The sequence below is a fragment of the Melospiza melodia genome, chromosome 2 (genome assembly GCF_035770615.1).
Source record: "Melospiza melodia melodia isolate bMelMel2 chromosome 2, bMelMel2.pri, whole genome shotgun sequence".
NCBI lineage: Eukaryota > Metazoa > Chordata > Aves > Passeriformes > Passerellidae > Melospiza > Melospiza melodia.
Window position 1 is genome coordinate 138793222 of NC_086195.1, and position 13975 is coordinate 138807196.

The following is a 13975-nucleotide window of genomic DNA, read 5'->3' on the forward strand; positions in this document are numbered from 1 at the left end:
GGGCAGCTCCTGCCCTTGTGCAGGGAGAGCAGCTGGAGCTCTGCTGTGCAGAACTTTGTCCCGGGAAGCAGCGACTGCCTGGAGGGCTCTGAGCTCCAGGACACACCTCAGTCCTGCCTGGTTTATCCCCCAATTTGGAAGCCTTCTGCTAAAGCTCCCATTAAGTGTTCTCTATGAGCCTTAATTCATCAAATTAGAAAAATAGTGCTTCTCTTCTGGTTCAAAAGCCAGCTTATTTTAATGACTACCTGCCAGCTTGAATGAAGAAAGTGTCAAGGTACCCCCCAGAAGTGCCTTCTTACCTTGTACTGATAACATGAGATTGCAGATGTACACGTGGGCTGCTGGTGTGTAATTTCAAATCTGCTCATCTCCAGTCCACCTCCCAGAAATAATTTATGATCTGTGAGGTAGCCCAGAAAGCAGAGTCACAAGTGGTGAAGTGCTGCATCATCCTGAGGATTCTTCCACAGCATGAGGGTGCCAGCAGTCTCCTGTTTGCTGCTGCACCATTTCACCTCCATTGGAGCACAAACACCAATCCTGGAGAGCTGCTGATGAACCTGCAAAGGCCTCTGAACAACCTGGAGACAGACACCTGCATGAACAAGTGTCTTGCATCTCCCTGATGCCAAAGACCAGCCAGTGATGAATCTCAGATGTCAAAGGCTGGAACCACCACATTGTTCTGTAAACTAAAGCAGTGCTGTTGCATTCTTTGATTGTCAAAGCATGGAAAACATGGATGTCTTCAAAACATCAGTCCTGGGAAAACCAAAGTCTGCCAAAGAATTTGAGGAGAGGTTCTTTGTTTAAGGAAAGGATGCCTGAGTTTGTCTGGGCAGAAAGGCCTCATTCATGGAACAGCAGAACAAAATAAACAATATAGGGTTTCTCCTAGTGCAAGGAAGAGGGCTAGCTGAGGCTAGGACTTCTAGAGGCAGCATTTAATCTACAATGTGTTCTTTGAGAGAAGCTAGAGCTTCTGTAGACTGCCATGAAAGGAGATCTGTGAAACTGCCAAGAGATTCTGATGGTCCAGGCCCAACTCTCCCTTTTAGGCAAGGTATTTAACAGTGACAAGAGTAAAGATGGTTGGAGGCAGACCACTCATCCCTGGCCCATGGAAACCACTGCCACAGGCTGGGCCTGAGCCCTGAAGGACTGCATTTACTTATCCAAGAGGTTTCAACAGCTGTGTTTGCCACAGAAAGGGGAATGGGCTTCTTGGGAAGGATTTCCACCCAGGCAGCAAAGTCCCCATGAGCAGGGACAGAGTGTTCTTAATGACTCATTAACTCTCAGCACAGCAATGAGCCCTGGATAAAGAAAGAGCCCAGAGCAGCCCTGATTGCCAGAGAGGGGTGGGGTAGATCAGAGCTCCCTGCTCCAGGTCCTGACAAAACCTTTCACCTTTACTCCTCACCACCAGATCTCCCCTCGGTGGCACCAGGAGCACAGGCAGCTCGGGCACCACTGGGAACAAAACCAGGGATATTTCTGGCAGGAGCCACCCAGGCCAGGAGCTGCAGGGCCTGGAGAAGGTCTCCTGGGGCCCTGTGTGCGAGCAGAGTCGTGCTGGCCGTGCCGTGATAACATTGTGTGCCGGGGCTGGCACGCACTCCAGGTGAAGTCACAGGAGGAAAAGGCTTCCCACCCCTCACAGCCACATCCACAGATCCTCACACGCCCCACCCAGCCAGCCCTGCTGCCCTGCCTGGCTTTCCTCTGCTCCTGGGCTGGCTCTCAAGAGCCCATTGTGTTTCCCAGGAAGCTCTGTCACTGCTACAGCCTCTGCTGGCACCTCTTGCTGCTGTCCCAGCCTCCACCTGCACCAACACCCATCCTTCTCCTGCTCTCAGACCTCAACTCTAATGGCACATTGCACCTCTGATGGTTCCACAGGCACAGGCTTGGCCTCTGACAAAGTTTAAGTCTGAGGGGAATTGTTACAGACATATTTTCTGAAAAACCCTTTCTTTAGGACTTTTTCTCCTGAGAAGCCTCAGAGGAAAAGAAAAACAATTATCTGCTGCTGTGGAATGCAACAGGACTTTGATTGGTCCATGTGAGTTGTTTCTACTTGATGACAAATCACAGGTCCAGCTGTGTTGGGACTCGGGTCAGCCACAAGATTTTCTTATCATTCCTTTCCTTTGCTAGCCTTCTGATTAAATCCTCTTCCTTTAGTATAGCTTTAATATATTTTCTTTTACTATAATATATATCATAAAATAATAAATCAGACCTCTGAAACATGGAGTCAAGATTCTCATCTCTTCCCTCATCCTGGGACCCCTGCAAACACCACCATAGGGAATAAGGTAAAAAATAAAGCAAAACCTGGCTTCATGAGGATATAGCTTTTCCACCAAAAAAAAAAAAAAAAAAAAAGATGTTCATTGAGGTAGCAGAAGGAAAAACTCATTCTAGTTTGGCTAAGAAGTACAAGAGAGTTACAAGGTTTAAAGTGTGAAATGGATGGCAGAGCCATAGATGATGGGATGTAAAAGGAATGCCTTGATTTGGCTAGAAGAGAATTAAAGCACCATTGATAGATGACAATTAGTCATCACTCCCCACTTAAATGCACACTAATGAAGCTTCATTTACTTTGGGATAGCAGTGCAACACTATCCAGTAAAAAGGTGAAGCAAACACTGGTGAGTGTTTGCACGGGGCAGGGTGAACAGGAGCAATGCCTGGGCTGACAGGGGGAATGCCTTTGCATCTGCCTTGAGGTCCCAGCTCTCAACCCTAGAGCTGCTCTGAGCCAACACCTGACTGTAATGCCAGAAAGAAGTGGCACAATCATCCAGATCCACATCTTCACAAACTTGCATCAGAAAACTTGGCAGAAACCCTTCCCACCTCTACAAGGGTCCCCTTTCTGACAAGAATCCAGCCACAACTTTAAAGCCTCATGGGAAGGATCCTCCAAAAGCCTCGCTGAGTTTTTCTAATGGTCAATTGCAGATGATGTTTAAAAATTGTGGCTTTTCTCACAGCATTTTTTGGGATTTTTTAAAATCCAGTTTCACATTCCTGTTTTTGGGTCTTAGTGCCCCCTCAGCCTGCTAGACCACAGGAAGTTTTTTCTCCTTGTAGGTATATATCTAGACACTGAAAAAAATTAGCCTTCAGCTTTCCCTTTTTGTCCCACCTCTGCAACTTCTTTTACTGGAAGGCACACTTCCAATTCTTTGTCCCTGAAACCTCTTCCATGCAGGAATTACCAACAAAAGCACTGAACAGAGTACATGGGAAGTGACATGTTAGTGCTAAATCACACACACACACACTCAGCCCTTCCTAGAAACATTCAGCTTGAGGTTATTTACTGAAATCTGCGTGAGCTCCCCCAGCTACAGCATCCTCCTGGAATTCTGTACTCAGCCAATGAGCTGCACCAGCCTCCACTCCTTCCCAAGGCAAACTTGCCAACTGATAAATGCAGCCTGTATTCCTTATTCTTTGACATGTGACTTACAGCAGCTCATGTTATGCTTGGCCCCATCCTTCTGAGTCATCCAGCCTATTGCAGTAATGTTTTTTTTGGTTTGTGGTTCAGATTTTTTTTTTTTTTTTTGCAGATCACTGATTTTTGAGTCATTCCCGCTGATCAGTACTATCATGCTGTCTTGCTCAACAGCATTGAGCCACAAATGACCAACTTTCCAATGTTTACTCCTCCTTACAACTACACATCTCCACCCATTTGGAGCACTGATGGGTTTCCTGTAAGGTCCCAGCATCTGCACTGCAGAAAACAGCAACAACAAAGCTCTCCAGAAGCACTGCAGCAGCAGCACCTATTCTGCCTCAGCCCACCCCGTGTAATTTGACTCTTAGAGCTCTAAGTAAAGTCAACATTTGATGAGTGTATCTGTAGAGCCTACCACAAACAGGACCCTAAAAAAGAAAGTTTTCCCTTCTCTGGCTGGGACAAAAACAAGCTTAAGCACCCTCTCAGCTCCATCCTGTGTCAGAAGAAACAGCCTCAATGCACACTGAAATACAGGATTTCCACAGGACTGGGCACCAGGGAGATGCTTGACCTGTCACGGGGGAGGTGAATCAGGAGGTTAGACAGTCACAGCTCTCTTTATAACGTTGTACACCCAAACCTCTTCTCACATCATCTTTTCAGTTGTTAAATACACAAATATGGGATTACATTTCCATGCCTGGTTGCCTCATGGGCAGTACACAAACTACAAATAAGCAAATATATGGATTCCTTGACTTCCAAGGGATTTTTTTGAGATTAACTACTTAAACCCTAATTACACCAACACTAGCTGGCTAATGAATAAGATGAGGCAACACCCTTGGCTGGTAAGATTCACAATGGGAAAAAAGGAATTTCATCCCATGGGGGAAAAGGGCTCATGGATCTGGCAGTCTTACTGTGCAGATTTCCCATCTGGGAAAAAGGAATATCTGAAGTTTCACATTTCCCTGTAGGATCACTGTACAAGAAACCCCATGGTTTTGCTCTGTGTAAACAAAGGGTCCAGGTGAACAGGTCCTACCTGGACAGGCACTTTTCCCCCCACTCTCATAGCTGATAAGTGTGAGAACAACCTACTTCTCAGAAGATTTTAGTGTAGCTATAAGGGACACTTCTGTTCCTGCATCACCCAAGTGGATGATTGTTTAGTATTTTAGTAACCTCCACTTCAGTCTCCTGACTAGGACCAGGCACAACAAAGCAATGCCTTACAAATAATTCCAAAGCACCGACACCCAGCATACTCTGCACCCCAAGGAATGCCTGTGGTGGCAGACCCATGGAGATTTTATTATGCCAAAAGCCCACATGCCAAGAAGAGCTTCAGAGACTCAAGCTGCAGCACCACTGCCTTCAAGCTAGCAAGAAGGGTAAGGATAAACACAGCATCCATGACTACTGCATGTGGCACTTGCCCTGTGATCCACAAAGTAAAATACCAAATGCATTCCCTTGCTCATATCAACCCTCACATTACTTTGGGGAATACAGGCTTACTCAGAAATCTGATACAGAGGAGCCAGACCATGCTGGAGCCACAGCAGCTCCCCCAGATGAATTCAGGATCATTCTATAGGTGATAAATTCTACTCTCATTGAGAGAGCAGCAGGGCTTGGGGACCCATCACTTTTGTACTTGCCCCCACAGAGGCCCTTTGGCTAGCTAGCAGAAAAATTAGTGTTTATGGGGTGTATTTAATGGCTGAGCCACTTCTCCATTGTACAAAACAATGCTAATACTCTCCCACCTTGGCATAATCATTTTCTTCCTCTTTCCTGCTTTCTTTTTGTTTTGACTCCTTCCCCTTTCTGTCTCTGTCTGCTTCAGCTTGATGGGACTTGGATTTCCTCTGTCTTCAATGCCATCTTCTTGGATGAGCTACACCAGTAGCACTGGGCACTTCTGTCCCCACAAGTGATGGGCTTCCTCCTCCCCACAAAAGCATATCTCAGCAGTATTAGACCTGTTCAGAAAAGCAGACAGCTCCTGAGTACTGTTAGTACTTATTGTTTCACACAGGAAGAGCCTGTTTATAGCCTGGAGCCTGCAAGGAATTTGAAATGCCTTCTCCTTCCACTTGGAGGGCAAGGAAGCAGCTGAAGAGAGCAGGAATCCTGCCTCCCCTCACAAATATCTGGGCATTCCAGAGATCAGCCTTACCTTTAGATCCTGCAGCCCAGCAAATATGCTATCACATATCCCAGTGTTCACCCAGCCTGTGCCATCTGATAGGCCACCTATACTGAAGGGGGGGATTAACATCTAAGAAGGGATGGGAGGTGACCTTCCACACAACCATGATATATTTTTGGGAAGGGCAAGGCAAAGTCAGAAGGTCTCACTAAACTCTTTGATCATTTGAGTTTCTGGTTACCAAATAACCACCAGTATCCTTTCCACAAACACATTTATTCTTGGCTGCATGAATTCCCATCCCCACTTCTGCAACATTAGTGTCTATTCCCAAGGCACATCTTTCCTCCCAGCTCCCCCATCATCTCTAATAACCCATTCCCCAAATGCTCTCCCTTTCCTGACTGGAAACACACCCTGCATCTTGCCTGCTGCACCCTCTCTCACCTTCTACAACATCCCAGTCACTTCACATGAGCAGCCAGCAGGACACATTTTGAAAACTTCCACTTCTAAGACCTCCACATGAAGCAAGTAAGAGAATCTGCTTAATTCATGGAGTTCTCATAGCTTCTCTCATTTCCCTGACAGTTGTACAGCTGTTACATCTGCTGCTGCTAACTAGACTCGTTTTTAGCAAAGCACAGCAGGAGCTAAAGAGACCTAATTCTGGCAACATTATAATACCAGAAGCACTCCCCCACTTTCATTAACTTCATTTTCTGCTTTTTATCTTCCCCAGTCCCTTTTTCTTCTCCTCCTCCTACCTTTTTTTGCTGGCACTGTGAACTTTTTCACCAGGTCAGCAGCAAGCAGGAGCAGCTCAGCTGGCAGCTCACACCCCCTCACTGCTGCACAAAGCGTGGAGGGGGCTGGCTCTGGGTGCCTCAGAGGAGCACCAGCAAATACCAGCACTCCTGGGGGATGCCACATCAGATATCCAGGGAAAAACAGCTGCTGAGGGCATGGTTTCATAAGGACACGGATATCACACATCCACCCGTAGCACACGGATCCATCTGAAAATGGGAGTCGCCACCTTGCTGTCTTTCCTGGTCTATGTACAAAATGGGTGTTGTAAAGCACTCAGGAAAAAAAAAATGATAAAATTATAGTAAGTCAGGCTGGTGGTGATGTGATCCCATAGGTCGCTAATTAGGATGCTTCATTAGAATATGGGAAAAAAAGAAGAAAAAAGTCGAGATCAACACTTTGTCCATTTGACCTCAAGTGTCTTCCACAAAAGGCTCTGCCCTTCAGGCTGGAGCACATTCTAAAATGAAACTGACTCAAATCTGAAGTGGAAGCTCCTTAAAATGTCAAAGAAAAACCTGCATGAGGTCCAGCCCTGACAGAGGGATCCCAGTGGAGAGAAGCAAGAACAATCCTCAGGCTGCTACAAAATTCAGACTTTGAGACCAGAGACAAGGTGGCATCAGCAGCACTGGAAACCCAAATACTACTCTCAAAGGGCTAACAGTGGGTGCCAGGTGGCACACTGGCAACAAACACCTTATATTCCCTTGCCCAACTCCTAGCTGGGCAGACAATCAGTATCCCTATCAAGATAAATTAGTTATTCACTGTTTTCAAGGTGTTGTTGTCTCAATCCTGCCTAGTATGAACAGAGTCCAAAAAAAAAAAAAAAACAAAAACCAAAAAGACCAACAGTATTGACATGCAGTATAATAAATTTTGAAGGCTTGGAAAAGGGGCATAGAGGGGCTTTTCAATCAGACAGTATAGACAAAGTCATGTGTCAGAGGAGAAAATGATGAGATTTCATTGGGCTTGGATGCAGTAACAGGTGTGGGGATCTGAGTGTCACTGTCAGGGAAAAGAGCAGAAGGGCTGGGGTGATGAGAGTGCTGCTCTTGGGAAAAGGCCCAGGTTTCCCACACACAGTTCCAGATGTTGGTGGGGGATGACAGAAGACTGGAGAAATGGTGAGGTTCCAAAATAAAGAGATGCTAGCACAAGATGTTGGGCAGAAACAAAAGAAAGCAGAAGAGGAGAACACTTCAAAAGTCCAGAAAACATCAAAGTTGATGGGAAAAAAGTGAGAGACTCCTAAAGGTGACTGGGGCAACACTAGATATTCCTGTGAGAAGAGCTTTGGGACTATGATTTTGAAAATAAACTTTGAGGTATCCCAGCAAGTATTGGAGAACAAGAACTTGGCAAAGCTCATGTCAATACAGGGAATATGGAAGGAGTTTGCTCCACTCTGCAAGTTTGCAGCATGTGGAAGTGATTACAGGGATGATTCCAAGAGCAATGCTATATAAGAGATCTGGGTTCATAACATTCAATGAAAAACATAGTACAAAGTAGAGCTGTAGCCAAAGAAAAAAAAATGCCAAGAGCTGCATAAGTCTATTTTCTGAATAAGACATAAAAGAAGAACAGCAAGTCAAATTGAAACCTTTCGTTGATCACACTGCAAGTTTCTGTTGTTAACTATAAATCCTTTCTCTAAAGTAGTTCCTTGTTTCACCTTTAATCACTCAGAATATTTGGACCAGTAAAGATGAAGACAAAACTTTAACCATGAAAAAAAAGTAAAGGACTTTGACTCCATGTTCTGTGGTAAAAACTTCCGAGTTTTTTCTCAGCAAGGAGCTCTGACATCATAGACTTCCTCTCCAGTTCAGGAAGAAGGACACTAAGTTTAAGACTCTTTAATTCTTATTAACAAAGTAAAATTAAAATTAAGGAAAAGAAAAAAGGAAAAGAGCATCTAAATTCCACACTCAGAAGGAAAGTTTTTCTTCCCAGCCAGTCAGATTTCTTTGTTCTCCTGTAGTGGCAAGATACTGTTCACCAGTTTGGCAGTAGTTACAGGTTCCACAAATTACATACCTGCTCAGTAGATGCTCAGGGTTTTATATTCAGGGAGCCTCAGTTCAAATCATCAAGAGGACTCTCACAAGGGTATCACTGCAAGCTGCTCACCTGTAAAAAATAATTAATTAATTAATTAAATCTACCTTTAAACTGCTGTGGGCCCACAGGTAGGCCTAGAGGTAAGGTAGCAGTAACATATGGGAAAATTATACCCTTTTTCTAGTGATAAATAAAAAAGTACCAGAACTACTTAGGTGCTTAATATTAGAAGAGAAAGAAATGTTATTACTGGAGAAGAAAGGAGAAAAAAAAAAAATACCACAATAACAACTAACCCTGGGCATTCCTTCCCAGCTCTATTGTTTATAGCTCAGAACTAACACCCTGCAATCACTTCACATGGCTCACACTTCCAGCTCTGCCAGGTGTGGCAAAGTCCCAGCAAGCCCAACTTTCACAAACCCCCATTCTGCCCCAAAATTCACTTTCTGCTGCACCCGTCCCGTGGTGTTCCCCTTGGAGATCATCCCACCCTGGCCCTGCCCGGGTTGGGAGCGTTCCTTGGTTACCTGGCTGTGCCCTGGAGCCCCGGCTGGTCTCTGGCAGCTCAGGCTCCCATGCTCTGAGGTTTTCTCCCATGCTCTGCAGGGTTTCTGCAGGGTTTGCTGCTCACAGATGCCCCGGCAGGCCGTGGCATTTTATCGGCGCGGCGCGAGGTGAGCACGGACACGATAAGGAAGCGCTAAAAGTCAACGAGGTGCCGCTGACAAGGCCTGGAGCTGGGCTCACGCTTCCCCAGGCCCACGTGTGTGCTGACACTGAGCAGCCCAGGCTCCTTCTCACCAGCTGCTGCCTTGGCAGGAGGCACCTCTCACCCTCTCATCCATCCATCCAATCTCCATTGGAAGCTCTCACAACTCCAGCCCTGCACTGAACAAATTTTTTCTTATGAAATATCCAAAGATTCCTTGGTGAGCATTTAAGAGATTTTTCCTTGCTCAAACATGCTGATGGATGTGTCTCCTCTTTGCTTCATGCCTGCCCACCATTCCCTCCCAGGGAGGAAGGATTTGCTGCCTGAAGTGACTTCTTTCCCAGGCAAGCACTCCCATATGCCTGGAGCAGAGCCCCCAGCAGCATGCCTGGCACACACCCCACAGAGATCAATCCGTGCTCAGGCAAGCCCCAAGGCCTGGCAAACCTGCTGTGACTAGCAGCTTCATTAGGACCCAAGTCTTTTTCCACCACATTTTCAGGGGAAGGTGAACAAGCTCATGAGAAATTTGTTTCTGTTGTGCACCCACAGTCCCTGATCCACAGTCCTGTGATCCACAAAGTAAAATACCAAATGCATTCCCTTGCTCATACCAACCTACACTTTACTTTGGGGAATACAGGCTTACTCAGAAATCTGACACAGAGGAGCCAGACCATGCTGAGCCACAGCACCTTCCCCCAGATGAATTCAAGATCATTATATAGGTGATAAATTCTGCTCTCATTGAGAGAGCAGCAGGGCTTGGGGCTCCATCATTTGCGTACTTGTCCCCACAGAGGCCCTTAGCCTCTGTACCACAACAGAACAGGAGGTTTAACCAGCTCACAGGGCAACATATGCTGTTGGAGAAAAAACATCCTGGCTCCATCCTTGCCACAGTGACCATTAACTCCACACGGCAAGAGCAGAGACAGCCCAATGGCCACAGACTGACTGGAGTGCTTCAAAACAGCCCAAAACTCAGGAATCTGGATCCAAACACATACCCAAGATGCCCCCTCTACCTGAGCAACCAACTCACCACAGCACTGCTACCAGGCCCTGACACACAGCAAACCCCCCACACCCTCTGCAAGAGGCTAAAGGACTCCCTTTTATTCCCAGGGAGGGTGGCTGTGGTTGGCTCAGCAGCTCCCTTTCCCAGCTGGTGCCAATGAAGCAGCCTCAGCACAGACAGCCAGGTGTGAAAAGAAATGGTGAGTTCACCTCCAGGGAGTCCCCACCTGTGCAAGGTGAGCTGCACTGAGTGTTTAACCAGCCCACCTGTGAGATCCTCTGACACCTCAATTGACATTCATAGAGAGCAGAGAGAGTCACTTTCTTTTCCTTTTTGGAAAACACTCCTGAGATATCCATACCTTCTGTTTCCTAGTTTCCATAAAGTCACCATGGGCAAAAAGAGTCTTTCCCTGCTCCCTGAGATCCAAAACAAAGCACATCTCACCAATGCACCTCACAGGCAGTAACAGGACAGGCAGATCCTCCTGTTGCTCCTGGGACAGCAGGCACACAGGGTTTGGGGTGAGAGCTTGCTGTTGGGCCAGGCCAGCCCTCCCCATGCCATACCATGCTTGTGTTGGCAGGCTCCACTTCCCGTGCTGTGAAAAACACATCCCAGGCTCCCAGGAGACCTAAACATGCAGGGATATCACTGAAGGGAGATGTTTCTTTCCCAGAAGAAACAGATTTCCTATGTGGGAACTCTGTCACACACTGAGATGTGGATGCTGACTTGTTTGTATTCACACAGGGGGAAGAGGCTGTGTCTGTAATGTGTATTGCTGTAGGGATATCTTTGTGCAACACTCAGAGACTACATGCAGGAAAGGCCCTGCTCAAACATCTTGGAGATGCTATTTCAGCTTAATTTGAAATAATTGCACCATTGTCTGTAGTTTCTGTTTCTCTCTCCACTGCTGCCCCTGTCTCTGGTTCCTGGCAGGAACCAGTCCTTGAGCGTTCCTGTTGAGAGCCCAGCAAGCTCCTCATGGACCCCATGGATAGCAGCTGAAGGTCTGCTCCCAGCCCCAGACAGGAGCAGCAGGTTTGCCAGTCTGGCAGGCTTCCCCCCAGCATTTTCACAAGCACTTGCTTACCTTGTTTGAGCTTGAGAGAGTTCAGTTTGGGGTGAAGGGTAGGTCAGCTCTTATCTCCTATCTACACGCGCGAATGCAGCCCTTGCCGGTTCCCTCTGCAGCTCCAGCAGTTCCTGCTCAGCAGCACAGCCAGGACCACGCTCTCCCCCTCTGCTGAGGCCTTCCACTGGGAGGCAAGCAGGGCCAAAGAGCCACAAAAATGTCCTAGGGCCCCCCCACCAGCCCTGAGGAAAATCCTGAAGGTCTCTGAGCCTCCTCCTCCGCAGCCTTTGGTGCGGGTGAAGCAGCAGAGCCACAGTTTCCCCTGCCCCACTCCAGGCTGGTGAGAGGAGCCCTGGGGTGATGCTCAGGGATGGCAGGAGCTGGGTGAAACCCCCAAAGAGATCCTGCAAGGTCCTGTGAGATTCAGAGATTTAAAAAAGCCTCACTGGCCCCCTTCTCCTTCTGGAAACTGTTTTTAGTGCATCTGAGGTGGATTCAAGAGCTTGAGCTACTGGATCTTGCAGTTTGTTTAAGCAAATATCACTTCTGTCAATTTTCCAAATGTCTGTTCACACACAGACTGTCTTAGCATCCTGCCAGGGCTCTAAACATTCATCTGTGGAGAAATTTTCTGGAAACCTGTGCCTGCATCCCTGCCTTGCCTTCCGACCATTTAAAAACCAAACACATAAATATATGAGCCCACATGGAAATGTGAAAGAGTGCATTATCTAAAGCCTTGCATGTGTATTTGACTCAGGGTGCCCTGCTCAGACCACAGTCACCTTGTCCTGACCACAGCACACTCAGCTCCAAGTCCAAATGGCAAATCCTACCCATGTCCCTCACTGCTGGAGGCTCCACAGGACAAAGGCAGCAAAACTGACTGGGGGTGGTGTGGGAAGGGAATGGTGGAGCAGGCAGAGACACTCGGTCCTGTGTGTTTTCTTTCCTTAAAGATAAAACCTTACCCCCAGTCAAATGAGAAATCAGGAACAATGTAGGAATTTTAAAGAGGCCCGAGCTGCCACCTGACTCAGCGTCTGGGCAGGATATTGATTAGCAAGGCCATTCTTTATTCCTCTGCTATTGTTCCAGACCAGCCTCCCCCATGACAGCAACAGGCGTGGGAACACAGCAGTTTTGGTGTTAAAAAGTGTTTTTATCACTGAGCTGAGGACAGGGGTCTCTGGGAACCAGAGATGGTTGTGTCTGATAGCCAGGGGAATGCATTCACACCGAGAACCTTCTTCTGGGATTTCTGAGGTCCTGGGGCACTCCAACACTGTGCAGCACATCCCCCACCCACCATTTCCACTGAGCTGTGTTCAGGTTCTGCTGAGTTCAGAGGAAGCACCTGTGCCTGCTAAAATTCTTGGATTTCTCCTTGAGCTGCAGTGGCTGCTGTGATGGCTGTTCCTACCAGAACTTGTTTTTAAACAAGCCAGGTTGAGTTCTGTAACTCGTGTGGCACAGCACAGACAACAGGCCCACCACCAATGTCCTTATCCCTCCTCCTCAGCAGGTTTCTTGCCAGTTTTTTTGCAGGGATTTCTTTTCAGGATGGGCTCCAGCCTGCAGTAGCCAGGTCAGTAGGTGAGGGCATCTCCTCCTTGTCCAACAGACCAAACAACTGTGGGTGTTACACAGCACTGCCACTTCAATTTCCCAGCTGCCTGCAGCCCACCAACAAGCCAACACAAGGCCTGACCAAGTGAGCTGACAGACACTTACACAGCTTCCTGGGAGCTCCAGGCAGGAATAAAGAAAATCTTTGGTTTCTTGGGATTTCTCAGTGCATTAAAAAGCAACACTGTTCAGTACTTGAACATTTCTGATTTGGCTGAGCAGAGGACAAGCAGTGACCAAGAACCAGGTTTTCAGTGAGCCAAAATATTTCTGGCTGTCCAGAGAGCCATACAGTTAGCTAATGATTTTATATCTTTGTAGGCTTGTTCTTCATTTGCAAAAAAAAATTTCGTCTGTAACCACCTTATATATACACATGGTGGTCCTTATTTTCACCCTTAAAATAAAATTAAAAAATGGAAGTCCTTCAGGTGCTGCCTGGACAAACATCAATATACAAATTCACTTCAAAGACACCCCAACTGAAAGGCACAGTGCACCAGGGAGTGGATCTCCAGACACAGCCTGTGCTCTCTGCACACACAATATATTAATTCCAGCATCTAGAAATACTCTGGAACATTGTCTGTGTAAGAATGCACACTTTGGTAATAGTGTGACTGCACCAACTTTTTCTGCAGGTTTTCATGCTCCAGTTTCATTCTTTCCACAAATTTTTCACCTTCCCAAAGTTGAAAAGCAGTCAGGAATCAGCCAAGATTCTCCTCCTCCAACCTGTGACAAATGGACAACCAAGCTAAACTTAGATGTTTAATAGCTGATGGTTCCCTTCTACCAAAAGCAGAGTTAGTGCACAAATTCTGTTTTTCAAAGCTGGTGGACATGGTGTCTCAGGACTGACTGCTTCTCTGCCAGCTTGTACTCAGGGCCCAGCACAGAGCAAGCTTGGGAATTCTGGGCCCCAGAGCTTGGCTCACTCTGCTCATGGAGACACCACAGACACAAAAAGGCTGGAGCCACTTGGCTCTGCAAAA

The 13975-nt window shown here is 46.9% G+C and overlaps 1 protein-coding gene across 39 annotated transcripts in view; it reads right to left on the reverse strand.

The window, feature by feature from the left end:
• GJA8 (gap junction protein alpha 8) overlaps nucleotides 1–13975 on the reverse strand; it is a 76015-nt gene that overhangs the window by 14725 nt on the left and 47315 nt on the right. For 15 of the 39 annotated variants that reach the window (XM_063150099.1, XM_063150096.1, XM_063150124.1 and 12 more), the window contains 3 exons: nucleotides 8511–8603; nucleotides 5263–5478; nucleotides 303–403 (listed from right to left, as the gene is read on the reverse strand). The gene's annotated coding sequence lies outside the window, so the exon portion shown is untranslated. Of the gene's footprint in view, nucleotides 1–302; nucleotides 3503–5262; nucleotides 5479–6415; nucleotides 6437–8510; nucleotides 8604–9064; nucleotides 9161–13975 lie in introns of those variants that run through there. The other 24 variants (XM_063150128.1, XM_063150119.1, XM_063150114.1 and 21 more) reach the window with 7 other exon arrangements.